Here is a 27,302-nt window from a genome sequence, read left to right on the forward strand (position 1 = left end):
AAACTGTTAAACATTAGATAATTACTCCACAACAAATATAAAATCATCCATCCATCCATCATCTGAACTGTTTTATCCTCACATAAAGAAACGAATTATTTTTGCAATACAATACAATACAATACATTTGTATTGACATGCTAGTATCGATCCAATATTGATAGTACTGATTTGCTATCAGTATGATTGATATTTGTATTGATCCTCAACAGGCAACAGCTACAGACAACACACTTTAGCCTGGTGTGTGCTGAATATAAGCAATTTTACAGAATTAATAGGAAACAAGCTCATTAAACTGGGTGGCTTATAACAGTGTTTCTCAACCTTTATTCAGCCAAGGCACATATTTCACATTGGAAAAAATGTCATAGCATACCACTTACCAAAACGATTCTTAAATAGTGGCTAAACATGGTCATGTACCTTCTGTTGTCTAGTGGAAGTACATTTTATTGTTTTTCCTGTATCTATATAAATAAATTAACATTTTTTTTAAATTAGGAAATATATATTTGTTGTCAAAATTATTGACATTGGATAATTTCCCGTGGCACACCTGATAATCTGTCACGGCACACTAATGTGCCACGGCACATTGGTTGAGAATCACTGGTTTATAAAATACATTTGTGTTAATTTTCATAGAAAAAGCATATTAAGAAATAGGAGAAAAATCTTACATATCCCAAAGCAGAATTAGCATCCTCAGAAAATGTACTTTATACTTATATATATATTTATTGTAGGATTAAAGTCTGAAAAAAGTGATGGGGGATAGATTTTTTTTTTTTGTGGGTGTGGTTGAGGATTAGGGAGACTAAAACGTCCCACCCTCAAGATTTCTAACTGCACTTTAGTGTCCACATTTGAAGTTCACATCATAGGTTTTCCTCTGTCGTGTCAAGCTTAAGATGATAATGTAGGAAAAAACAGATTGCTATCACCAGATCCAACTACTCATTTATTGTCCAGTTATTCCCCGTAGATGGCGCTAGCGTTCTGCTGAGTTGTTTTTTGGTGTGCGGGCCATTCATGAATTGTTGGAGAGCTTGTGCGCACTGTATACTGATTGTCTTCACTTGGTGTCTTAGTTATTACACATTAATGATATCCATGAATAACTTAACAAAACTGTCATGATCTTGAATTAGATTTTGTGACTGTGTGAAAGGCAAATGAAAAAAATAGATAAATAAATAAAATAGAAATAAAAATAATAATAAATAACGAGAAAATCACATTCTTTGTTTGGGTTACTACCGAGCATATTGTTTGAATCCTCTCTCCATTTTCTATAACGAATGAAGACAAAAGCCAGAGAGATAGTTGCATGTTGTGATATTTATTTTGGCCAACACGTCACAGAATAACAGTAGTGAAGCAAAGACTCTGGGGGGAACAATGCACCCCCCCCCCCCCACTCCATTTCCATCACACAGCACAGATTGTCAGATAGTAAAACATTATGACATGTCCTTTGAATTTGCCTGTGGTGCAAAGTACATGGCGTGACTGGTGGTATGCGTGTGGCTCAAGACAAACACACATAACAAATGTGTGTATACATCACAACCTCAGCTGTGTGTCTTTCTCCGTCATTCTCTGCGCTTCAACCCATCTGCCAAAATCCTCTGAAGCGAAATTTGACTTGACATTTTCCAACACTGAATCAGCATAGAAAGTGGGTTGGCACGATCATGTGCCCCTCTGGAGCTTTACAACGGGAAAACACAGATTCCCAAAAGGCCAAAGCCAAAAGAAGTTCCTTTGCCTCTGCAGCAGGGGCGGAGCTACAGTAAGTGGTGGCTATTTCTCACTTTATGACCACGCCTTGGGCACCTCCACATCAAGGGGGAAAATTTTGATGACTGTAATTTTTCTGCCATTTTCACATGGATGTAATATTCTCAAGGCCCTGATTAACCAAACCGATGTCGGAGGTCGTGAAGCGTTGTGGCGTCTGAATGCTCCATCTGTTTGGTGAAGTGGCCACCGTCGTAGTGTCGTAACCCGTCTGTAAGCGTCTCGGGGGCGGTTACGCATGTTGAATCGGCGTCGCCGGTTGTGACATTTGGTCACTCTGATTGGCTGTTAGCTAGCAAATCAGTGCTCGGAGCGCCAACGGGAAGTGACAAATGCGGAAAAACAGTGGGCAGGCCTTCGCTGCCTTAATCTTCTTTCAAGTACAAGAGCGAGGGTTGACAATGTAAGTATTTCACAATACCGTGTCAAGAACGTGATGGTTTACTTCGCGTGGGAGTTCATCGTGAGCGAAGAATATAGCTGAATGCATTGTTTACGTTTTTATAATCTGCCCCCGGCCAACAGCTTTCCGGTTGGATTTTTCTAACCATGAGAAATGGTGACTACCGCCGCCGATGGTATGGAAGGGTATTACATCTTATGCATGCGCAGAAGGTACTTTAATGGTCAGCGTCGCTGTCTGTGGTTTGCGTGACGTGCCGACAGCCGGCCGGACGCCACAGGAGGTAAGCGTCTGTCACTGTTGGCCGGCGTCTTTTTGGTTTATCTAGGCCTTTAGATCACTTCCACAATACCCTTCCACGAGTTTATGAACTGTGTATTTCAAGAATAAATGTACAATTGATTTGAAAGCAAACTCTAAAATAATCTGCTTTAAGTAAAGAACATTCAAATCTTACAGTGCCAATGCCACTCAAAGTACTGGTAATTAATTTCTCACCATAGTAAGATAACAACATGCCTGAGAAGTTGTTTATCGTACCATCCACAGCCATGGTTTCATGAAATAAAATGCACACATATACCAATCTACACTCACAATACAAGGAGGAACAAACCTAAGTAAAAAGCAACATCTAGAATTGTGAAAGAATTAAGAGATTTTTGTCTTATTGTGCTTTTTTGATATTTTAATCAATTAGGCATTGATCGCAGTATGCAAAATGATGTCGGACGTCGGTGACAATTGGCCACACTGATTGGCTCTCAACTAGCAAATCAGTGCATAAGATACAAGTAGACTATGAGCATGTCAAAGAAATTGGCATTATCTATGAAATTAAGCTCAGCAAAACGTAGCTTTTTAGTATTCTTCCCTGCTTGGTTATGAATGTGATGGGTATTCTGGAATGTGAATTTTATTTAATGAAACCCTGACTGTGAATGGTATGAAAATGGCACACGTATGCACAGATGTTATGCGCGCATTTGTAGCCACGCCTAGCCACTCTTCACTGAAGTGACATGTGACTCTGGCAACCCTACTGAAACATTTCTAGCTACGCTCCTCCTGTGGAGTACACAATGCATTAACCTAATGGGTATTTACGTGGTAATTACAGTTTCCCAATGTAATGGTACTCTCCGTCCATCAGTCCCGCCAGACAATTAATTATAAGTACCAATGAATTCCGTTATCTGTTGCTGGGTTAAGGACAGAGATGGGCAGGCATTGGCATTTGGCTTTGATTAATGAAGCGACCTTCCCTACAGCCTTGACTAGGATGTAGGAAAAAAAAAATCTATTCCATTTAAAAGCTGCCTTCGGGGACAATGTCTGCTTTCCAACACCCATACGCTCAGCCTCCAAGAGATGACGTATGTACTCTCAAGTACTGTATCACCTTCACCACCGGGACACGTCAACGCTTGCTGTTGCAAAAGGGAAATCTTTTTTTTTTCTATTTTATTTTCGTTTTGCATTTGATGCAGAACAGTGAGTGTGTTGTAAAACAGCTGTTTATAAATGAGCTTGTGTTTCTTGTCTCATGTCTTGTAGAGCTGGAGCATATCTCAGCTGACTTCAAGTGAAAGGCGGACTCCACACTGGACTGGTCTGTAGTCAATTGCAGGGCACATAAAGAGATGGACTAGACACAATCACAAAATGGAAATCCTTTGCAGTAAATGTCTAAAGACTGAACCTTATCAAATTTTCCTCCCTGAGATGTTTTCACACTCAAATTTAAAGCAGTACAGAGTGGAAACAACATATCCATTGAAGACGGGTGAGTGAAACATTAGCCCTTGAGTGACTGCAGACATGACAGCAATAACTAAATACAGTCATGGAAAATGAAATAAAAAAAATACACAAACATATCAGATGGTAATGTAAGTGTACAGTACTTTTCCTAATTTGTTGTCAAACGAAATGCATGGCACCCCACTTTTTCTTTGCCACTGCTGGTATTGGCACTCAGAGCTTCAGAGCACCCTACCCTGGAATACAAACGGAGATGTGATTATAATGATAATAATGGGAGCCAAAAGACACTTTTTTTTGTCCTATGGGCCTCCACTGGTAGAACCTGGCATTGACATTTTCCCATTGGTCCTATTACAGAACAGAAGAGCATGGGCCAACTAATCACAACAGCAACACCACCTTATTTAATACTGGCCAGATGATGGTAGTTGTTGCAATACACAAAATTATTTGGTGCTATTTAGATTGTCTTTGAGGTAAACATCTCATTTCCAGTGTTTTATTTCCCCACCTTTTTAATGTTTTTTTTATCCCCAAATGGCAGAATATTATTGTACATTTTTGGTTGATAGCAATTATTGTCTGTTGAATGCTCTTACTTGGGTGGCCTCACTGTAATGACCCAAAGTTAGTCAGTTATTGTATTCATATACAGTATGATGCACATTTTTAACTTCGTATTCAGTACGGCTTCAATTGTTTTATTGCAGCAATGAACTGGATTTATATGAAGAGCAAAGTGCAGCTTGCTCTAGACTCAGTCTTAAATTGTCCCGCTTGCCATTCAAGTAATGCTAACTTACACTTCTCCCATTGATAAAGTAGCAGTGAATCTCCAACAAAGTCTTCCACAGTGAACGTTCACAAAATGCAGACCTTTTATTTTTTAAATAATAGAAAAATGCATGTTTATCGGGCTTACATCCACATTTTACACATTTCTTCATACTGTGACTGTGTACCAGGGGCATTGTAAAGGGAAGAAATGTGATTCCGATTCTAAGGGTCCGTGACTGACAGAGGCCCTCCAAAGTATTTTCCGTTTGTGGTATTGAAGAGGTGGGTCCCAAAGTGATATATATATTTTCTTGTGATCCCAAAAACCTAGCAACACTCCTCCTAAGGCGCTGCTTATTTTTGTTAATTGCAGTGGATGTCCATTAGGGTTAAGGTGTTTATTCTTCTGTGGTCAGTGTTAAAAAGTTTGGAAGCTGTTTCAGAGTGCTCTGCACTGTAGACGGCAGCACTCTCTTTGAATTCCACCATAAATTTCAGAAGACACACTGCTCTGCAGGCAGTGTGCTTTAATGGTGTCTGCCACATAACATGGTGGTATAAGTCGTCGTAAAGGTAATTACAGCCATCTCCTGAGGAAAAAAAAGACATCTACTTTGTATTTGAGGTGTGGCATTTATTTATTTATGGTGATGACACACCTGGGATTTAATTAGGGCAGCAAGGCAGAGGCTACTATTTGAGGCAAGACTATTTGCATTGGTTAATGCTGCACGTTCAAGAGCCTTGTTCAAATCAGAATTTAATAGGATTTTTGCAAAGGTAATAGAATGTACAGTGGATTCTCGGTTTACGATGGAGTTCAGTTGCAGCAATGAACATATGTAGTCCCTAACGCAGTACCAAAGTCATAATTACAGTAAATCCTTTTATATTTTTGTATAGGTGCTCATGGTCAGAATCCAAACCTTTGACCATCTTGACCTTGAGATAAATTGCATACAAAAGTGCAAGTTTAAACCGTATGTTTTGAAGAGATGGTTCTTTAGCTTCGATGACGAGAAGTGCATAAGAAAGGTCCTTTCAAGGCTCCAAATGATATTCCAAGGCCTCGAATAGATCTTTGAGTGTTTTCTGTACTATTTTTTTGCAGACTGTACTTGAATAGTTTAAGGAAGCGTCCAGTAGAGTTTTAAGAGTTCTGGAGTTAAAATTGAATGAAAAATATTTTTAAAGTACTTTTTACATGCAAAAGGCTGTTGTGATACCTTTGCAATTGCACTGGATAATAAGGTTATTTTGCATCAAGTTGATAGGACATGAACAGAGCTGGGCATACCGCCTATGTGACGGACCGATCCGCCTACCCGCCTATGAAACTTAAAAAAATAGTCGGACTAAGCATAGTTGGAAGCCCATTTTTCCGTGTCTGTAATTTGTTTCCCATCTATTGTTTATTGCCTACAAAATAGGCGTCCATGATAGGCGGATAGACAGACCTGTCCGTCACATAAGCGGAATGCCCAGCTCTGTTGGCTATGGTGGGCCATCAATTTTCACATCATGTTTATCTTGGTTTGGGCGGTCATCTTTGTAGCTATTTACCTTGGCTAAATTTAGATAATTTGGTCCGATATGGAGTTTGGTTGTTTTTCTTGGAAGGTGGATTTTGTGCTGTTCTACTCTGATTGACTGCAGTCTTCATTTTAGCTGGAGTTGTGTCTGTTATTAATCAGCTGGGGGTTATCTTTTGTTAGCCAGGTATACAGCTAAATATATTGTGGCAAATTTGTGTGCGAGCAGACTGCAGTGTGATACTTCCCTCAAGCACCAGATTGTTTCCTCCAGCAAAACGGGTTGCAACTCATGGAAGACAAGGCACCCCAAATCACCTCTTACCATCGACAAGCAGTTGCTGGGGACCCATTCTACCCTGGGTCACCACTGGGGTCCTAGGCTGTCATACACTGGAACAATCCTCTAGTTATGCCAGTGGTTAATGTACGTATGGCCGTGCATGCTGCTTTTTGTGGATTTTCCAAGACCAGCTCACACTACATGACGGCAAAATGGTAAACAAAATTACAATTTGTGGGTGGATGTCTTTTACCTCAGTCAAGAAGGTTGCTCCACATGCCTTTTTTACATAGCCCAATGAATGCTATTCTTTTAATTTTGCTAACATGCTGATCATTTTCGTTAATTTCCAAGGAATTAATACATTAATCTGACAAATTTTAGACATATTTAGGAGCCAGGTATCAGGTAAGGTGTACAATTTTGTACTGATCCAAATTATATTGCTGAGCTTTGGCAGAAAACTGTGCTCTATAATGACATTCCAGGTCAAGCACCAAATGATCATCTTAGTAACACATTACATCTATTGTGAGTGTTGGTTTTAACACAAAAAAGTTAACCACCATGAAGTCCACTGACAACATGATGCAGTGACTTTAATTAGTATGGAAAATATATGCGCTGGATGGCAGCTTTTGTGCTGTTATGTGTTTGTCAAAAGTAGTTAGCGTCCAGGCTAAAACGTGTTACTTACGCCTGTCATGGTCGCTCTGGCTGTGTGTCAGTCCGGCCGTGAGGGGACAGTGATGCGCCTCGCCTATCCGGCTCGGTGGCCCAGAAGATCTGTCACCTGTCAATTCATACACCCATGCACGAAGCCTATCAGCGATGCAACAGGACACAGACACATGATGTGCATTCAGACATTTGTATAAGTGCAGTGCTTTACCAATTTTTTAGGCCACCTGTCAGAAAAAAATCTTCAGTCCCAGAGATCTGACGACATTTTAACATTTTGAACAGGACTGGGGACTTGGAAATTAATTTGACCGTTTTATACTACTTAGATTTATGACGGCCATTCTGAGATAGCGTACATTTTTACACACGTACTACTATAATTTGACGTAATCCAGATGTGCTTTACTATTTCTTCAGACTTTGTAAAACAGAAAATTCATGGTTATGGATCTGGTTGGAATTTACTTTGGATTTTCTTTCATCCACTCAGGGTCAACATTATACACCCCCACTAATATTGTTTCACCTCAACCAGATACTTTTGGTAGCCATCAATAAAATTCTGGCAGAGTTCTGGGTGATTATTTGACCACTCTTCTTTAAAATTGGTAGTTTATTTAAATTGGTTTATTTCCTGGCATGGACACAGTTTTTAAGCCAAGTCCACAAAGGTTCAATAAGATTGAGGCCGGTGCTTGATGCCAGTTATAAGTAGCTTTCACACTCCATTGATTGTATCAGAAGTGTGATTCAGGTGTAACAATAGCGAATGTACTGTATTCAACCTGTCCCTTTCACACAGAATTACATTCTCCGGTTGACTTCAACTCCCCAGTCTGTCTTGCAAAGGTACCTTTGTAGACAGACAGTGAGCCAGTAAAATGGCAGAAGAAAGATGGCGTAGATGGCCAACGTGTAAGGAGCTATAGTTACAGTACATACATTTTTAACCATCACACCACATGGCAACACTGCTCCAGTGGTAACTTTTTAACTTCCTGTTTGCCGTTCTCCAAAGTGGCCCTATTCCAAAGCCTGCAGCACAACCACCATGCTAAACCTCTTTCTGCCCTGCAAATAAACACATACAAAATCCAGTGGCACTTGTCTCGAAGTACGTTGCTCTTTGAGGACCTGTGTGTGAGTGCCACTTGACCTAAAGCCATCCATGACTAGTGGTCCAAAGCTAAAATGATAAGAATGGAGACTCCTGTATGACAGCTTTCGTTGTTAACCTTTACTTTTTTTTCTATAAATGGGCAAAGGTCACAAATACTGTATACACACCCATCTACCCATGTTCTGCTTATCCTAATTAGTGTCAGGAATGAGCTGGACCCTATCCCAGCTGACTTTGGGCGAGAGACAGGTTGCCAGCCAGTTGCACATCTCTTCATCAATGTAATAAACATTCAGCTATGGGTCTAGACCACTTGCGCCGGGAATCTTAATTCTTCATTTTAGCAAGACATTATGCATCCAACTTTGTGTATCCAGATTGGTTAAGACCCTTTTCTCTTCTCATGTCAACATTGGGATATTCATTGGGACATCTCATTCACGTGTAACTCCTTTATTATGTGCTTGCACTTTTTATCCACACATATTCTCTCATTTCCATATAGCCCCTGCAATTTGCTTGTGTACCCCTAGAGCAGGGGTGGCCAAGTCCGGTCGTCAAGAACATCAATCCAGCCTGTTTTAGGTTTATCCCTATACGGCAGGGGTCACCAACTCCAGGCCTCGAGGGCACCTGTCCTCCAGGTTTTCCATCTCTCCCTGCTGTAACACACCTGTTAAAATGATCAGGATCGTTATCAGGCTTCTCAAGAGCTCGCTGATGAGCTGATCATTTTAACAGGTGCGTTACAGCAGGGAGAGATGGAAAACCTGCAGGACAGGTGCCCTCGATTACCGGAGTTGGTGAGCCCTGCTATACGGCAACACACCTTCTTCAAATGATCAGCTCATCGGCAAGATTTGCAAAAGCCTGATAATAAAACAGGCTGGATTGTGGCTCTTGAGGACCGGACTTGGCCACCCCTTCCCTAGAGGTACAAGTACACCTAGTTGGGTTACACTGCCTAGATCAGCAGTCCCAAACCTTTTTTGCCACAAATGATTAAATATACAACTCACCATTACTAAGAATGTGGGAGTGGGAGTCCTGCATCTTGCGGCAATCTATTTTTTTTTTTTTTGTAAAAAAAAAACCAAAAAAAAAAAAACCTCTAAAGGCTTCTCTTATGATTTCAACTGGGAACATGTTTGAAGCCGAATTGCTCTTCGCAGTTGTAGGTGAACATCATAAACAGCCCAAAAAGTGTAGAATATGTCAAATAGAATCTACCAATAAATAACACAGATAAAATGCAGTAATAGATGATTCACAGCGCATCTTTCATCAAGTCAATAAAATATGTTTTGTTTAGTTTCTCTATGCGGCCGCAGTGGTTGGGGACTCATGAAGGACCCTGCACATGGTTAGTGAAATGAATTATCTTGACACACTGGTCAGATGTGATTGGCCTGGCCGGAGAACTAGCTGAGCCTTCATGTGAATGTATAGGATTATGCCAACATTGCTATACTGCATGAAAAAACTTTATGACAGTTTCAGTTTAATTACATTTGCATCCAAAATGAACAACTACATCCAAACTTTAAGTGCAATAATGGTGTTCCCTCTTCCCGGGAAGCTTGACTTATAGCCTCTTACGTGCATAACAGAAAAAAATGCTGAAGTCGATCGGCAAGCTTAAGGTTATAAAGGTTCACTCCACCCAGAGTGCTTATCTGGCATGAAAGAGAGTAAATGCCAGGCTGAAAGAGGAAGTCAACCCCCCAAAATTATTTGCAATAATATGGTCTCTGCGTCTTCACTAGTAGTCTTACCATATTGTTAAAGAGGTTTGACTTGCCACATGTGGCCACACTGTCGACATTCATCACTGCATCAACACTTTGGTAATTATAAGGACCGTACTTCACGTCTAAAACATGACTGATGGCTTTCTGCAATCTCACAAATGCATATGAGACTCACATGCAAAAGAAAATCAGATTAATGACGCTCATCTCAGTCACCCGAGGCTGTCCAAATGTCAACAGAGGACTCAACTTTTTGCTTGCAGTGTAATTAGTCAGTGCTGACAGCTTGTGTCTTTCCCGCTCGTCACATCAACAGGAGGACACAGACGCACCTTTCTGTCGACAAGCCTGATAGCCAGCACTGACAGAAAGGTTAAAATTTACATACAGCAATCTGTGTCCACACACATCATTGAACTGCTGGCTGTTCTTCCCCTGCACTCTCTTCTTCTATTATTGTGATTTTCCATTCATGATTGCCACACAGATTTGCTCACTCCATGCTCGTAGAAAGCCAGAAACTTCCTTTGTTGAGCAGGTAGACAACAGAGTCATCCGTCATAATCAAGGTAATTCATGCTGTCCTGCCTTATGCTGTTTGTTGAACTGTATACTGTATGTGCCCTGGTGTTTCATTGTGGTGGAAATGACATATCCTTGTCACAAATCCACAGAGAGTACAGTTTGATAGACAAACATTAATATTACTTTCAGTGAGGATGCATTTATAGCCCTGATTCACAACCAGTGGCGGAGCCAGAACATGGCTAATGGGTGGGCCTGGCAAAATCTGGGTGGGCCTGAATATGTCTCTCACTGAGCACAATCCTTCTGTCCCGACACATCGTCTATTAAATAAAATGACAAACTGAAAAATATGAAGTTCATATCGTCCTTAGACAATGGGTGGGCCTGCGCCCCTGTTCACAACCACTGTGCTGCAGCACATTAGTCAGGAAGTTATCTAATTTCACTTAATTAATCCCAAAAAATTATTCATTTACCATAAAATATGTATCTTTGATCATCGATTTATGCCAGTGCCGTTTGTGAGTCAGAACAACAACAAAAATGTTTTTGGAAGAGTAAATTGAGATGAGACCCTCATGTCTGTATTCTTTATGTGCCTTCTGGGACATTTTTGTTTGTTGGTGTGCAGTGAGATTGGATTGGCTCAATAAAGGTTGGCAAACACCGTTACTAGGGAAACAACTGTGACAGTCTCCATTCATTGTTTTAATGTTAATGTATCACTTATGACATATGAAATGTGGTTATGAAAGAAATAATATTAATCACACACAGAGTTGTGTCTAGGCTGTGGTAAAGGCGCCAAAGTGTTTTGCATGTGAAATGTCAGCTTCTTTGTGTGTGTGAACCCACAGCTCAGCTAGTTCCATTTCACATCAAGGCTAGCTTTGCCCTTGACATTTTGCGCTATGCTGAGTGTCTCCATTAATAGGCGCACAAGCATTTAGTTGAGCAGCCTCTTCCAGACAGTGAAGCCTACATAAATAAATAAGTAAAAGACATGCATGCTCTTGAGACGTTGACTTTTAGAGTTAAATTAACAGTGAGCATGCACTTCTTTTTGTAGAACAATCTTAACGTTGTGGCACGGTAGACAACTGGTTAGCACATCCCCCTGACAGTTCAGAGGTCATGGATTTAAATCCGGGATCTGGCCTTGTGTGGAGTTTGTATGTTCTACTCGTGCCTGCATGTTTTTTTTCCAGTTTCCCCTTATTCCAAAAACATGAATGATAGGTTAACTGAAGACTCTAAATTGTCTGAATGTGAGTTAGTGTGAATGGCTGTTTGTTTGTATGTACAATGCGACTGATTGACGACAAGTTGAGGGTGCCCCGCCTTTCGCCCAAAGTCAGCTAGCACTGTGGCCCAGTGAGGAATGGTTGAATGGATGGATTTTTAATGATCACGCATAGCCTATGTGTGAAAAAATGGTAACTGTTGAACAATAAAATGCAGAAGAAAAAATAAAATTGTGTACTCACCCTTTGATGACATATGATGGATGTGTAGCAGTTAGCGAAGTGCAGGACAGAGACGGCGGCTGAAGGCATCGCTCTTTTAAATTTTAATAGCTGTTGTACAAGTGTAAAATTTCAGTGATTGTGGCATATACACCAACCTTGAATGCGGATGAACAAGTCAAGGGCAACTTCTACGAAGACCAGGAGAATTCAGTCCAGCCCTCAAATGAAGTACTCTTTGTTGCTGATGAGTGGAATGCGCAAACAGTCCGTGTGGATGACGTGATGCTCCACGTCCTTGGAGAATTGTGCCTCAGTGGGAGATCTACCAATGGGGATAGTCTCGTTGAAGTCAGCTTTAGCCAACTAACCTGTGGTCTTAAACACACAATTCCGACCAACACCCACGTCGCCATCTGGTCACATAGTAATCCAATGTTGGGCACATGAGTCTGGACGCCGAGTGGTTGTTGATGCTAGTGTTAGTCAAGACTGTGCATTGTCTCCCACCCTCTACAATGACATGGTGGACGGGATAATGCCCTGAGGAACTCCACCAGTGTAAAGATTGGCGCACATCTTCACAACACTATCCACTCTGTTCTCAACAAAGTAAGTTTGAACGCTCTTTCTGTGGGCTGGCACGTCAATACCGTCAAGACTTAGGTCCTGGCGACCGTAGTACCGTCAACCGAATGACCTGTAATCTTACTCGAGGACTTGGAGATGAAAGACAAGACTCTTCCAAGTACCTCTGCTCCTGTTTCACGGGAACCAAACAAGACGCAGCAGATATCGGATCAATCTTGCCTGATCGTCCTTCGGCCGTTTACAGCCATGCCTGTGGTCCCGCTGTGAGACCTCCCAGTGGTCGAAGGGAAGCGGTGATCTGTACCATCATGTGGAGACATTGCCAGTGAGTAAAGCTGAATTTAGGAAACTACAAGTCAGCAACTCTACAGCAGCAATGCAGACTTTATCCTCTCTTCGCTATTCCCTCTAGGACATGTTGAAAAGAATCCAGGAACAATCAAGTTTACAATTTCAATAACTTCAAATTGTGCTTTAGTGTGAATGTAAGTGTGAATGTTTTTTGTCTATATGTGCCCTGTGATAGCATAGAAATGGATAAATGAATTGTTGTCATCATATTTTTCGTCTTTGCCATAAGTTGTACCCTTATGTGGTGGTGTAAAAAAAACAAAAACAACTAAAAACCAAAAAAAAATAAAGAAAGCAAAAAAATTTGCGGTGTTAGTCGTTTCTATGTTCACTGAGTCAAAGTCTAATGTGATTTGTTAACGTCTTGCAAGATATGCTTAAATCACAATTGGATATTAAATAATTGATTAAATATTGATGGTAAAACCTCTAGAGTGCTTGTTGCTTGCCAATTCCCTTTTCTTCCAGAAAAGCAGGCATCTTCATCTAGGAAAAGTGCCGTGGATTGCCTGTCAAAGCTTCTATTCGATGTAGCATTCAGCAAGCTAAAGTAGTTTGATGTCACACATACAAAGAGCTGACACCCACAAAGAGCTGTGAGTCATATTTCTCTCCAGTATATTTAGTGGTTTAGGTTTTAGAGAATTTGGAAACAACACTTGTATTAATGTTGTCTTCATTTCAATGACAAAATTCTATCCAGCAGTTAATTTACCATTTATTGTTTAATTTGGCTCACAAAGAGATATTGGCTAAAAAGTGTGCGCCTCAATAATATAAGTCTCTACTAAATTCTTGTGAGAACGTGTTATAATATACTGTGACTTTTTGTACTTCCCGATTTATATCACATTTTATTGAGTCCAACATGAATTTCATAAAACTGACTGCCTGATCTTTTACTGTTGCTCAGGCAGTGATCGCCATTAAGCAAACACAGGCAATTCTCTGGGGACCGAGATGATCAGCCCCCACCAAATAGCTCATAAAAAGTGTTTAATAAAGTCTTAATTTTTTGTCAAAACTACCAAAGTTTTCTACAACAAGAGCCAAGATGCTTTGCCCGTCGTGGACTCGCAGTAGCACTACTGTTCTGTCAGTGGCAGCTGAGGAGGATGCAGCAGAGATGAAGTGGAAAGTGAGACGAGTGACGTTTTTCATCACCAAGATGCGGATATTAAAGCGGTTGCATTGGTAAACTATACTAAATATTGATTAATGTTCTTATCAATTACAGTAAAAGTGTTGAGATGATTCACTTGTCCGATAAGTTCTTAATTCAATAATAATAATATTAAGGACTTTATATACTTAAGGAAATTTAAAAAAATCTCTCAAATTCACAATTTTTAATTGATGTTGAACATTAACTCATTCATTGCCATTGACGAATCGACTTGTCTTTTCACAGTACCGCCATTCAATCCCAGGAATGATATTTTTTTCAAACGGTTGGGTAAAAGAGGGTCTGAAAATGTCTGGCAGTGAATGAGTTGATATTCAGAATCTTTGCAATACACGGATGTTGAGGACCCCATAACTGATTTTGCCTTGGGCCCTCAAATGAGTAAATACTCCCCTGTGCTCAGGAAGCCCTGCAGCGCCGATCAGCATTACAAGGAATGTACATCCTTCAGACATTTTTCACATCAAATACCAATTTCTTTCTTTTTTAGTCAAATGAATCGAAATCTTTGAAAGTCATACTGTAACAAAGATGAAAGGTATATGAGCCGCCTGTGAGAATACGTGCCCATGCAATATCTCATCCCAGCTAATTTTATTGTTCATTGTCACGGAAAGGATAAATGAGAAAATCTTGCAGTGAAAGGTCATTTTTCATATCACTATTTCGCCCCCCCCCCCCCCCCCCACCTCTTCTTTTCTTTCACTTTGCAAGAGTGGGACTTCTCACTTCATCTTTTCAATATTGTTTTCCCTCCATCTTTTTTCCTCCTCCTCCCAAGCCCTCCACTCTATCTCTGTCACCATCTCATCCCTCCTGCTCCAGCTACCCTCCCTCCCTGTCGTCTTCCCCCCCTCCCTTCTTTCTCGGCACGAGCTGTGTTGCTCATTAGTTTGCTCGCCACACTGTCTCACGTCAGTCTGTCCTTCACATCTCGCTGCTCTGCTAAGAAGTCATTTGCAACCTCCCCTTCCTCCTTTCGCCCTCCCTGTCCTGCATCTCCCTATTTCTCTCCCCCTACCAGTCTATATGGTTTTAGCACTATTTGGCAGGCGCTTCCCCTTCTCTTCCTCCCTAAAACAGAAGTATTTGAAGGGTGAGGCTGAGAAGGGGCAAGGGAATTGAGATTATCCCTGGCATAACGATCCTGCACTTTGACAATATCAGAAAGAAGAAGAAAAGAGAGAAAAGGAAAAGGCAGGGAAGAGGGAACATGAGAGAATTCAGCCTAAGCTGTTTCCTGCAACATCATGCGAGGCAATCGAGGGACTGGCTGCTTGGCATTCATGGAGCATGTGCATGGTACATCATTGCGGCCAGGTCTTGATGGATGCGAGCTTTAGAAGCTGCGGGATAAATTTAAACTGGAGGTGGGTTGTGATCGTTGCAATTACAACATGTAAAAACAATAAAGGTATCCAAAAGTTAAAGAAGGGTGCATTTTATGCATTTGCACGCAAGCTTATTACTTATGATGCATTTCTTCTCGGCGGAACCTTAAAAGTCGAATGCCAATAAAGTCAGACAATCGCAGTCTCACGTTTGAACCTATATTCACAAGAACTTTGGAAAAACTTTAAACCTTGAAAAAAAAATACATTGAAAATAGTACAAACATACATACATGCACATTTACAGTGTATTTGGGTGCAGATTTAGTGAGTCAAAATGTTTCTCTTTTTATTTGGGCAGTGTGTTAATACCCATCCACCTATCCATTACCAAACAAGCCAGGAGACAATTGTCTGCCCTGCGCGCCCTGGGTCGACACCAGGGCCTCCTCTGATTTGGATGTGCCCGGAACACCTCACCAGGGAGGCGTCCAGGAGGTATCCTAATCAGATGCCCGAGCCACCGATGCAGAGGAGCAGCGGCTCACACGGAAGTATCGTCCACTGTTTCACAGCCAGGACAAAAACCACGCTGCTCCTCTTGAGAGAGATTCTACTTCCTGATGCACTCTCCTCTCCAGCAGCGCCAAATAGAACTTACCAGAGAGTCTGAGGAGTGTGATCGCCCTATAGCTGGAACACACACTTCTTAAAAAGGGGGATCAACACCCTGGTGCCAATCCAGAGGCACTGTCCCTGATATCTATGCAGTGTTGCAGAGGCGTGTAGACCAGGACAGCCCCACAACATTCAAAGCCTTTTGGAACTTCAGGCAGATCTCATCCACCCTTGGGGCTCTACAACTGAGGAACTTGTACCCACCCTGACCACTTCAACCCCATTGATAGGAGACCTGGCCTCAGAGTCCACAGACTCTGCTTCCTCATAGGGTGGCATGTCAGTGGAATTGAGGAGGTCTTCGAAACATTCTCCCCACTGACTCACATCCTCACGCCATGGGCCACCAGGCCACTCTTAAGTGTAGAACCCTGCATATTTTCTATACATACTGATCATGAGTCTATGGCAATACATATTGATATTGATTTATCGCTGAGCCCTAAATGATAGTATTTCTTCAAGATGATCCGAAGTAGAATTGTTGTCAGTGTAGAAGGGAGGAAAAGATATATTTCGAGCTACTGTCAGATTTTAGTTATACCTGCCCTGTTTTGGGCTGAGGCATGCACACCACTTCTAGTTATGAATGAAAGAGAGTTTCATAATTTATTGTGAGGTTGACTACTTAATTATTGTGAGAGCATAATTTCAGGACAAGGGCAGCATGCTTCAGGGGAAAAGTGTCTGTTTTGTATTCAGAGCCAGTAACCACACTGCCATCCTCAAGGGGCAATATTAAAGTATGCTTGAGCGTGCCATTGTACCCTCAGTTGCTCCTATAATGAGCTGCTTGGCACCTTCCACGGCAGCCTCCACCATTACTGGATGAATGTGAGTGAACGGAAGGGAAAATTGTTCAGCGCTTTGAATAGGTGCAGACATGAGCACACAAATGAACTTATCCTACACTGCGAACCAACGTGTCGTTATTGCGGAGCGCCTGAGAGCCTCCATACTGGTTATGGATGTAGCAACGACTCAACACTGAAAATTCAACCCTGCCGGCATACACGTTGGAGCATACCCAAATAGAACTTTACTGCAAGCTCATGTAAATGGCCACCCAAAGTGGTTGGTTTAAAAAGGTAAATATTGCTTTGGATGCTGGCTAAATTTCCCATTTTCAAATTTTGAGTAGAACCAGTTTTACCTGTTACTGAAAAGTTAAAAGTTTACACCAGGGGATCCCTGGATGCAAAATGTTTGTGAACCCCTGTTCTGTAAGCGCTAGTGTCTCTTTATATTCAATTTCAAAATAGATTGTGCCATAAAGGAGGGACGCATGTTGTTTTATTGTTAGTGCTGTTTTTTGAATTAGCATTCAGAGTCCACAGACAGCAGTAACATCTTTGTGATTCAGTTGACAACGCACAATTTGAATTATCTACAGGACTTAAGTGGAACCAAATATACATATCATGGCACTCAGCAAATGTGAGCATGTCAATAATTTGCTTTTACTACCATCGTAAATGAATATGCTTGAACGTCTCCAACACTGCGAATACTGTACATCCCTTGATATAAACTAATGTGGACCAAAGTGCAGAGCAGCTTGTTTGAGTCTGGAGAAAGATGAAAATGAAGACCTGTTACGCCCGCGGGGGCATCATTAAGCGCAGTCAGCCAACACGAGACCTTGGACTAGACAGCGTTTGTGCACGTGCACAACATGTATCGCTGACCTGATGGGAAAACTTTGTCCTTCCCTTGTTGCGCCCGCTTTCTTCACCCATCTGTCCTCTGCTCTTATTTTCCGCTTTTTCCTCCTCCTTAATTCTGCTAATCACTGCCTCTCCTTTTCTGCTCCTCTCCCTTTCTTCGCCATCAACATATTGTACTATGCAGGATGTGAGCCAAGCCTCTAAAGCAGCTATTGATGATGGAGGAGGGCGAGGAAAACCAGATCTCTTGCTCTCTCTCTCTCTTGTTCCTCTTTTCTTTTGCGCAGCCCTGAAGCTAATTAGAAAGCCCCCTTCCCTCGGGTGAGAGATGACGTGCTTTCACATGATTAAGGCTAAAGCGAATTACACTACTTGGTCATCAGACATCAATTGAGTAAAGGAACTTGGACACAAGCAGTCGGTCAAAACATTTTGGACTGCACAGATGACTCACGAGGAAATGATGGCATTGCCTATCATCAACTTGGAAGAACCTGCACCCCTCAGGCCTTCTGTTCTTCCACGTTCTGATAATATGATAGTGAGAGCATCACTTTCGAAAATCAAGGCATGCGGATGATGAAGCCCTGTGAGAAGTGTGATATTTAAGGTAGCTTCTGGCCTTTGAAGAAGTACAGATGAGGCCTTTTGGGATAAAGCCCCCAGGACCTTTGATGGACTCCCCTTGGTCTCAATTACAGCAGGCCCTACTGGCTAATCCAGCATTTCCTGATCACATATTCCCCAGCTCCTGCTCTTTTTGCACCCCAGGAAAGTTCTGTCCTTCCACCGTTTGATCCAGTCCAGATCACACGCCCAGTGTATGTGACGATAGCAGAGAGGGTGGCAGTGCTGAGGGCATCATGGCCCGTTTATGTGTTGTCAATCGGGGATGGGGATAGATATGAGTTCCACGGACGTATTTAAGTCGCCAGCGGTTACCACGAGTTCATTTAATTAATAAGGGTACCCATTCATGTTATCTGGGCCACACCAGCCAAGTGCAGTGACAATGTGCCAATCACGCACAGATTCCGGCCTCCTTTTCCATACACAGATGTCTCCATGCGAGGTGTGAGTGTGCCACATTCAAAGGGAAATAAAGGATACATTTTGATTGGCGGCAATTAGGGTGAGCTGTGTGCATGTCCACAATGGCACAAACCACCCTTTTGAAAATATGCCGGCTTGCACGTGTCAATTAAACGAACGGCACTAACACCTGGTTTAACATGCCTAACAGACTTATGCTGTGCCAGATTTGCACCAGTCACTAAAATAGAGCCCCAGGTGTTTGATTAATGAATCAACCATGACAAAAATTCAATTGTAATTATTTTTCTGTCAGAAATTGAAAATGCGATTTCAATTCCATTCACGCCCCCCACGGACCCCCACGCCTCAAATTAAGATTTAATATTACTATGTACAATAACATTTACAAATATGACAGAAACTTATATCATGCCATCCAAAAATGTAAAGCTATTAACTAAAAATGCCAGGACACTAAAAGGGTGTGTGAGGTAGGCAGTCCTTTTCAAGTTATGAAACTGGTTCAGTAGAGCAAGAACTGCTGCTTGCTGTCATACATATCTATCTAATCTAAAATGTAATTATGTGAAATACTGTATGTAAAAATATATATTTTGTCAGTATTGTTTTTAAGTTTGACACTAATTGACATGTTCATTGTACATTAATATAAGATTATATGTAAATTATTTTTCGTATTTTTGTTCTAGACTAAATTCCTTCGAATGGAGATTTGAAGGCTGAACGATATGGCCTTAAAGTCATATCACGGTATAAACTGAATCCCTTCACAGTAACGGTACCTATCGTGATATAAATTTAAGTGTAAAAATTATAATCGAAGTATCGAATTACTTAAATGTGAAAAGTAAATATTTCCTGTTAAAAGAGGCACAAAGAATCCGATTATTCTTCTCTGCTCTTTTCATTCAAATTTTGCATTTTCATGTACACACATCTGCTTTTTCTTCTATACAAGGAAATATATTTTAACACTTAACATAATTATAGTCCCTTAGCAAAGCTCAATTGATTAAGAAAACAAAGATAATGTTATTTTAAGACCTGTCATTGTGTAGATCTCAAAACTCCGCACCCTGGGGTTTAAAATACAGCAAACAAACGCAAAAATACAGTTGATATTATAAATATTTAATATGTTAGATTATATGCTTTTGACTTTATAAGCGCCTTGTCCTAGCTGACAAAACTGCTTCTTTTCCATTTTTTGGAGTGTGTGTGTGCTTGCTGTGTAGCTATTACTTTCCTTCTTATTAATTGACCTGCTAATGTGCTGGTTTCTCTCCGCTGTACACTAAAGCACTTTTTATGGTGTTTGGCCACACATTAGCTTGGCAATTTGCTGCCACGGAGGCGAGGATTAGTTAGTTAGAGGAGAGGACCTGCACCATGGGAGGATAATGTTTAGCTGTGCCACATAGCAAGCTCGTAGCTTGCGCCAATAAATGTGCCTTGGTGTGGCATGAGGTACCTTAGCAAGTTAGCATTCCCACCAGTTTGCAAGCAGCACTTCAGAGCTGATTGGTTAGCATGATCTGTCACTAATAGTACACCACTTCTAATTGGTGAGCTTGGCATGAGAGGAGGGAGACGGCGTTTGTCTGAGATGAGATATGTGATACAACAGATTCTGGGTCACCCCCCCCATGTCCAGACTGCAAATGAATCGCCTTGGTTTACAGTCACGGCAAGATAAATGTGATTCTTTTTTGTCTAAATAAATAACTGCATTTAAAGATAGCTCGTCCAGACAGTTCAGTGTGTTTGCATATCTCAGTGACTCAAGCGATACCTCTAACGTTAGCTCTCTATCTTAACATGGCCCAATCTAAACTGTACAGTCAAAAGTACAATTATGAAATTTGGGTAATGGCATCATTTAGCGACTTGTAGTGACTATTAGGACAGCAAATAGCTAGTTTCCTTACTGAGGAGATGGTAACACTGCTTGCGCATGCGCATTTAAAATAATAGGTCAGCATTTCGCGCCTTTTGACATCGTCCACAAGACAGGTAAGTAAAACATTCATTTATTTTCTGAAACGCTTATCCTCACCAGAGGTCGCAGGGTAAGTAAAGCAGCCGCTGATAAATAAAGGTTTAGTGTTTTATGTGTGGGGCAATATACAGTGCTACACAAATATTGCTTAAAGACAGTCTGGAGTTGTGTTCGTGCTGCAAACTGCAAACTGAGCCCTCAGGTGCAGGTGTTCACGGCAGATGCTAACCGCTAACGCATACAACCCCGGGGCGTACAGAATCTTACAAAAATTGTAATTTGCCCGTACATATCTATACATAATCTTACACATTACAAATTCTTTTGGAATTGTTGCTGTCACGTGATCGGAAATCATCTTAAAAAAAAAATAAACATGATGCTGCGGTATTGTGATCGCTTGTCCGTGATGTGTGGGTGTGTTGTGCGCATAAGGAAAAGCACAGAGAACCCTTGTCTCCCTCTGACGTGTGTCAGGCAACTCCGGCCGTGGAGAAAGCGCCCCCCCTGCGTTTCCCGACTGCGGTTAGGCGACAAAAACAGGAACAGATAACACTGATAAAATTGATAATGGTCGTGCAGATTCACGATGTACGGCGTACGCGTTTGAAAAGTTGTTTCCACCTGTACAAATTACGTCGAAAGTGTACAACTTGACAGGTATGCTAACGCTAGCCACAGTTAGCATGGAGTTAGGTCTCCACAATGGCTCTCAAATTTGTTACCCCTCGAGGCTTTAGTTGAATTATGTCTGCCCACGTCTACAATGCTCCACTCAGACTTTATATGTTTTTTTTTGCTGTGCTGATGCAGAGAGAGAGAGAGAGAAATGGAGACGTGATCGCACTCGCTAGCATCCGGAACAGATAGTTGGGCTAGTACTGCCCTACACAGCGAGGTAATTTCTGCATCCTTTGAAAATACCTCAGTGAGGTCAAGAACCATGTGGTCCACACTCAACCATTCACCCTACATCACAGATCACAGATCTTTATAAATTAATTGATTAATTAATTAATTAATTGATTAATTAATTAATTAAGTAATTAATTAATTAATTATTAATACGATGAATTATTATTATTATTATTATTATTGTCATTATTATTATTTATTCTAACACTGGTCATGGCACCCAATAACACTCATAAATTCATTTTTTAAATTTCATAGTATTTCAATGAGTGCCCAGGGCTGATGTTATCACGTCATCTTGTATAAGTAGTTGTAGGTAGATTATTGGACATAAGCTGTTTGTTACATTATGTTGATATATCTGTGGATTGTAGTAGAGCTGGGAATTTTTTTTTCAAAAGTGCCTATCTTCCACATTCCATACTATTTTTTGTTCACTATCCCTGCTGGATGCTGATGTCAGAAGAGAGTGTGTCCTCCAACTTATTATCTACCTGGGAAAATGTGTTGCGGATAATAAAAGAATACAAGCATTTTCCAAATCTGTTCTCTCTCTCCATGATGAGATGCAACTTTAATAATCATGGGAAATCTTGACTGCTCTGCCTTTGAATGTGGTGGTTAATCATCAGTTGTTCACTTTCACGGTTTTTTGCCTTAATTTTACCACAGGTCTCCGAGAAAGATGAAATAGAGCAAGAGCAGAGGAGTACCACCGTGGCGGTCTTCGTATTAAGAGAGAACAGGGAAATGACAGCACTATCAAGAGGGCTCTCACTCTTTGTTGATGTATCTGTTTTATTTAAATTTCAGTTGGCTCCCCCCTCTCTACCATTGCCTTACCTTGTCCCTCACTCTCTTCTCATCTATTCATTTCTCTTCCTTCTTCCTCTTATAGCTCTATCCTCACCTCATCTCTTTGGTTCATATGTAAACAGATGTTAAATGTGTTGAATATAACTCATGTGTTAATCCATCCATCATCCAAACCGCTTATCCTCACAAGGGTCATGTTGGAGGCTATCTCATACATCTTTGGGGTATACCCTGAAGTGGTTGCCCGCCAATTGCAAGGCACACACAGACTAACGAACATTCACACTCACAATCACACCTAGGGGCAATTTAGAGTGTCCAATTAACCTAGCAAGCATCCATCCATTATCCATACCGCTTATCCTCACAAGGGTCGCGGGCGTGCTGGAGCCTATCCCAGCTGTCTGGGGAAACCCCGAATTGGTTGCCAGCCAATCACAGGGCACACAGAGACAAACAAACATCCGCACTCACAATCACACCTAGGGGCAATTTAATTTAGAGTGTCCAATTAACTTACCATTCATGTTTTTGGAATGTGGGAGGAAACCGGAGTATCCGGAGAAAACCCACACAGGCACATGCAAACTCCACACAGGAATGACCGGAACCGGGATCGAACCCACGACCTCTCAACTGTGAGGCGGATGTGGTAACCAGTCGATCACTGTGCCGCCCTGTGTTAAGATTAATAAATATATTCTGAGCACCTTGTTGGCCGAGTGTCTTTTTGCATTGAGTTTATAAGATGGGCAATACAAATTATTCTTTAAGTCAAATAAAATGCAAGAAAATTTGGTTTTACATAAATTAATTAACTGGTGGTGTCAATGTAAACATGCGCAAGTCACATTTGACTCAAACCCAATATATTGCCTGCAGGTCATGAAGAAAAAAAATCTATTGGAAGGAAATCAAAAACTTTATTTTGGGTCCTTTGGACGTATATTTATTTCCATCTAAATCAAACTTGCAAATGGAAAATATAGGGTTTTCACAATCAAATCAAAAACTTGTCAAACCTCCCGTTTTAAATGGCAGCAATTAGTTTGAATGAACAACTGTGACTGAGTGATGTATTGATGGATTCATGGATAAAACACTTGTTGTGAATTTTGCCGTTCAACTCCTTGTTAAAGAACAGTAATTTTGCATAAACAATTTAACCCAATTACAACTACGTGGAGAAGTACGACAATGGCCAAAGAAGAATCTATGACCTTTTTGTGTGCATCCAAGATTTTGTTAACAGAATATTCAACATCGATTTTAGGATTATTCAGCTTTAGCACACACTCAAATTAAGCCTCATTGTGAGTGGTCCACTTAAAAAATGAAAGATATTACCATGCTTAAAGCCACTTTCATTATTTTTAAGCCCAGCCACAAGTGAAGTGCTTGAAAGGAATCATCCCATTTCAATATATTGAACGCTCTCAAAGAAGTCACGGTTAAAATCAGAATGGCGTTTGATGACAACAGCTTGGGAGACATATCTCCAAAAACGTCATCTACTCAGACCTTTTCACCGCCTTGGCTGCTTATCTACTTGAGCCCTGACTAATGAAGATCTGGAAGCCAATATAAAAGGATTACGGTTGATGTGCACATACATACACGATGGCCACATCCATACACAGACCAGACACAGATACCTGAAGGTCAAGAGGAAGACGAGTGGGGCGAACATTTTCAAAGGACCTTTTGTCAAGTCCCTATTGAAATTCATCAGTAAAAATAGGCTGGCCTAAGCCTTTTCAGAAATAAAATTGTCATGTTAATTCATTCTGATTGCCACATTGGGCCGACTAAACAAAATGAATGGTGTGGGCCAGGCGCGCCCACCGAAGCGTAACTCTGGATATTTCATCGTGAATTACCTTTGATCGACTCGCCCCGTGCATCTCGGCACAAACTGATCAGGCGCCCACGTGTGGAATCCCAATTGCCGCTTTGCTAACTAATTGATTTGCATGCCCGAGAGGTACACATTAAAAAGCCAAATGCAAAGTAGGAATGCTGACTAGGAATCCTTTTTTCCACTAAATATTTCAAAATGAGTATGACGCACATTTATTTTTACAAGTGTCTGCAGTCTGACCATCCCTCCATCTGTCCGTCCGTCCTTCCATCCATCCATCATGATCAAACAACCTTCTGTGCGCCTCTTTGGATGTGCAGTATTTTTCCCTATAAATGCTAACCACTCAATGTGCCATGAGTCTTCGCTGGGGAATTCCTCTAACCAAAGTGAGTTTGCCAGTTTGTGTCTAGTTCAGGGAATAAATGGGCAGGGGTCTAACATTTGCATTCCGGGATGGTTTCACTGCGGCTCAAACAGTGGGGGGAAAAAGAAGAAAATGGATTGTTTGATCAAAAGTGAACAAAATGGAGTGTGGTTTATTTGTCTATTTGTTTGTAAGCAGTTAGCATGGTAATTCCTAATTACTGTGATATAGAGTCAGGTTGAAACTTCCCACCAGAGAATGCAAATAGTAGAGTCCCATCTGTCTAATTGCACTGTTTACTTCCTTTTCCATGAACCAGAAAAGTAACACACAAAAACAAACACCAATATGGTGCTCATCAAATTTGTCACACTGGTTAAAATGAAACCAATCTCTTACCACTGGTCCTTCTAGTCAACTTCAATTTACTAGGAAGTAGCCTGATAGCTAAAATCCAACCACCCATCTGTTTTCTGTACAGTTTATCCTGTTCAGAGTTGCAGAGAGCTGGCCTGGTCGCTCACAGGTTAGGCTGACAAACGACCATTCACACTCACATTCGCTCACTGAGAGGGAACAAAAAAACTATGCTGCCTGCATGCATTTCAGGGGAGTTAACCTGTCCACTGTCAGTGACTAGCTAACAGACAACAAACCAAAATTGCACATTTTCCCCATTTTCACTTTACATACCTCAAAGGAGAAGAAGAATGAAGACAACTCAGGCGACTGAATCCTCTGAAATGCCTTCGCCAGCACCTGCCTTCCCAACATGCCATCTCAGCAGCCTTACCTGAACTTGGCACTCTTAGAGGATCCCACCGAAGATAAGAAATCTCAGACACCGACAATAACTTCACTTCTTCTCCCCCGTCTTCGTATGCACATCAACCTCGCTATAAAGGTAAATTACAGTATGGTACGGATTATGTACTGGGGTGCTTGTTGACATAATTCCCCCGTGGAACAAATAGTTGAGGGGTATGTTCTGGACGGAGAGGTTTGTGTCACAATCTTCCGGAGGACTTCCTGTTTTTGCCAAAAGAAAAGTAGGAAAGTATTTTGGGAAACGCGTCCTGTGTCTTCTTTTCTTTAGCACCACAATGCAGTATTTTTTTTACAGAGTAAAATTACCTCAAATAGCGTTTATAGATTTAAATATAATTGAAAGAACTATTCACCTCATAAATTATACATTTCAGCAGTGCTTCATGCAAAGACAAACTAGCATGTCATGCCAAAAATGCATCTTGCACCTGCTCCAATCTTGCATGTCATGAGGATAATGAATTGTGAGCTTTAGTCGAACTTCATGAATAAGAATTTAAAAAAAAAAGGGTCCTATTTGAGCCCATGGAAACATGAGAAGCTTAAGGGGAAGTCAACCCAAACATATTTTTTTTCAAGAATATGTTCTATGGAAGCCCACTAGTGAAACAAGTCATTCTGATAGATATTGCGTTTGTGGAATAAGCGTTAATCCACCCGTTTTTAGCCATCTCTGGGAGTGGACATTTTGTCATTTCTGTTGACTGAAAATTACATCACAACTACTCAGAGCTCAGGTAACGACCAATCACGGCTGACCTGCTTTCTGAAGCTGAGCCATGATTGGTCATTACCTCAGCCCTGAGCATTTGTGATGTCATTTTCAGTCGACAGAAATGACAAAATGGCCGTCCCCTGAGAAGGCTAAAAACAGGCTGATTTTGCTGCTTAACTCATATTCCACAAATGCAATATTCATCAAAATGCCGTGTTTCAACTAGTGGGCCTGCTGGGATTATTTTCTTGAAAAAAATATGTTTGGGTTGATTTCCACTTTAAAGCATAAATATGGATGGAGCTTTGGCACTGAATCTTAAAGGGACGGCGGGGGCCATGTTTTCACAAACAAGTTCATTTTATATATTTTTTGATCAGGAAAATAGAAAGGGTTGTCATATTAGGAAATAAGTGACTCCATGAATAACGCCTCTTGTTGATGAGGAGAATGGCCGCGCCCCCTACCGTTCAATCCTTGTTCGGTCGGAGTCACTGGAGGAACCGATTCCAAACTCTTCATTGGAAATCATTGTACTTTCATTGCTTTTAACGTCCAAAAACGGTGATCAATTGGCACAAAAATGTATGTGGACATCCTTACTAATGACCACTTCAATATATCAAAAGGATTAATCTCTCCGTGGCTGATTTATATGAGAATGAGGAAATGTGGAAGTGAGCAGAGCTACATATATTTATGCTGGGACGAGCGCACACTGCTACTTTGCTAAAACAAAACAAAAAAACAAAAAAAAACCACTGCTTCTTTGCTGATTACAGTTAGGATGAGCGAGGCATTAAACACCAGTCAGGATATTTACA

The 27,302-nt window shown here is 41.1% G+C and overlaps 2 long non-coding RNA genes across 4 annotated transcripts; one reads left to right on the forward strand and one right to left on the reverse strand.

Annotated features, from left to right (window-relative positions):
• Positions 1-1,424: 1,424 nt before the first annotated feature.
• Positions 1,425-25,888, reverse strand: LOC147153320 (uncharacterized). 3 transcript variants are annotated; one of them, XR_015086422.1, is made up of 6 exons: positions 25,729-25,888; positions 12,870-13,006; positions 12,276-12,442; positions 12,139-12,197; positions 7,266-7,361; positions 1,425-4,209 (listed from the first exon to the last, which is right to left on the reverse strand). It is a non-coding gene; the product is annotated as an uncharacterized LOC147153320 (long non-coding RNA). The 3 variants fall into 3 exon arrangements; XR_015086423.1 differs by lacking the exon at positions 12,870-13,006; XR_015086421.1 differs by lacking the exon at positions 12,870-13,006 and having other exon boundaries at positions 25,629-25,888.
• On the forward strand, positions 1,814-8,923 carry LOC147153321 (uncharacterized). Its single transcript, XR_015086425.1, has 3 exons — positions 1,814-2,209; positions 2,332-2,492; positions 3,767-8,923. It is a non-coding gene; the product is annotated as an uncharacterized LOC147153321 (long non-coding RNA).
• Positions 25,889-27,302: the final 1,414 nt, after the last annotated feature.

This window comes from Filicampus tigris, chromosome 1, assembly GCF_054856515.1.
Source record: "Filicampus tigris isolate MCC_2025a chromosome 1, RoL_Ftig_1.0, whole genome shotgun sequence".
Classification (NCBI taxonomy): domain Eukaryota; kingdom Metazoa; phylum Chordata; class Actinopteri; order Syngnathiformes; family Syngnathidae; genus Filicampus; species Filicampus tigris.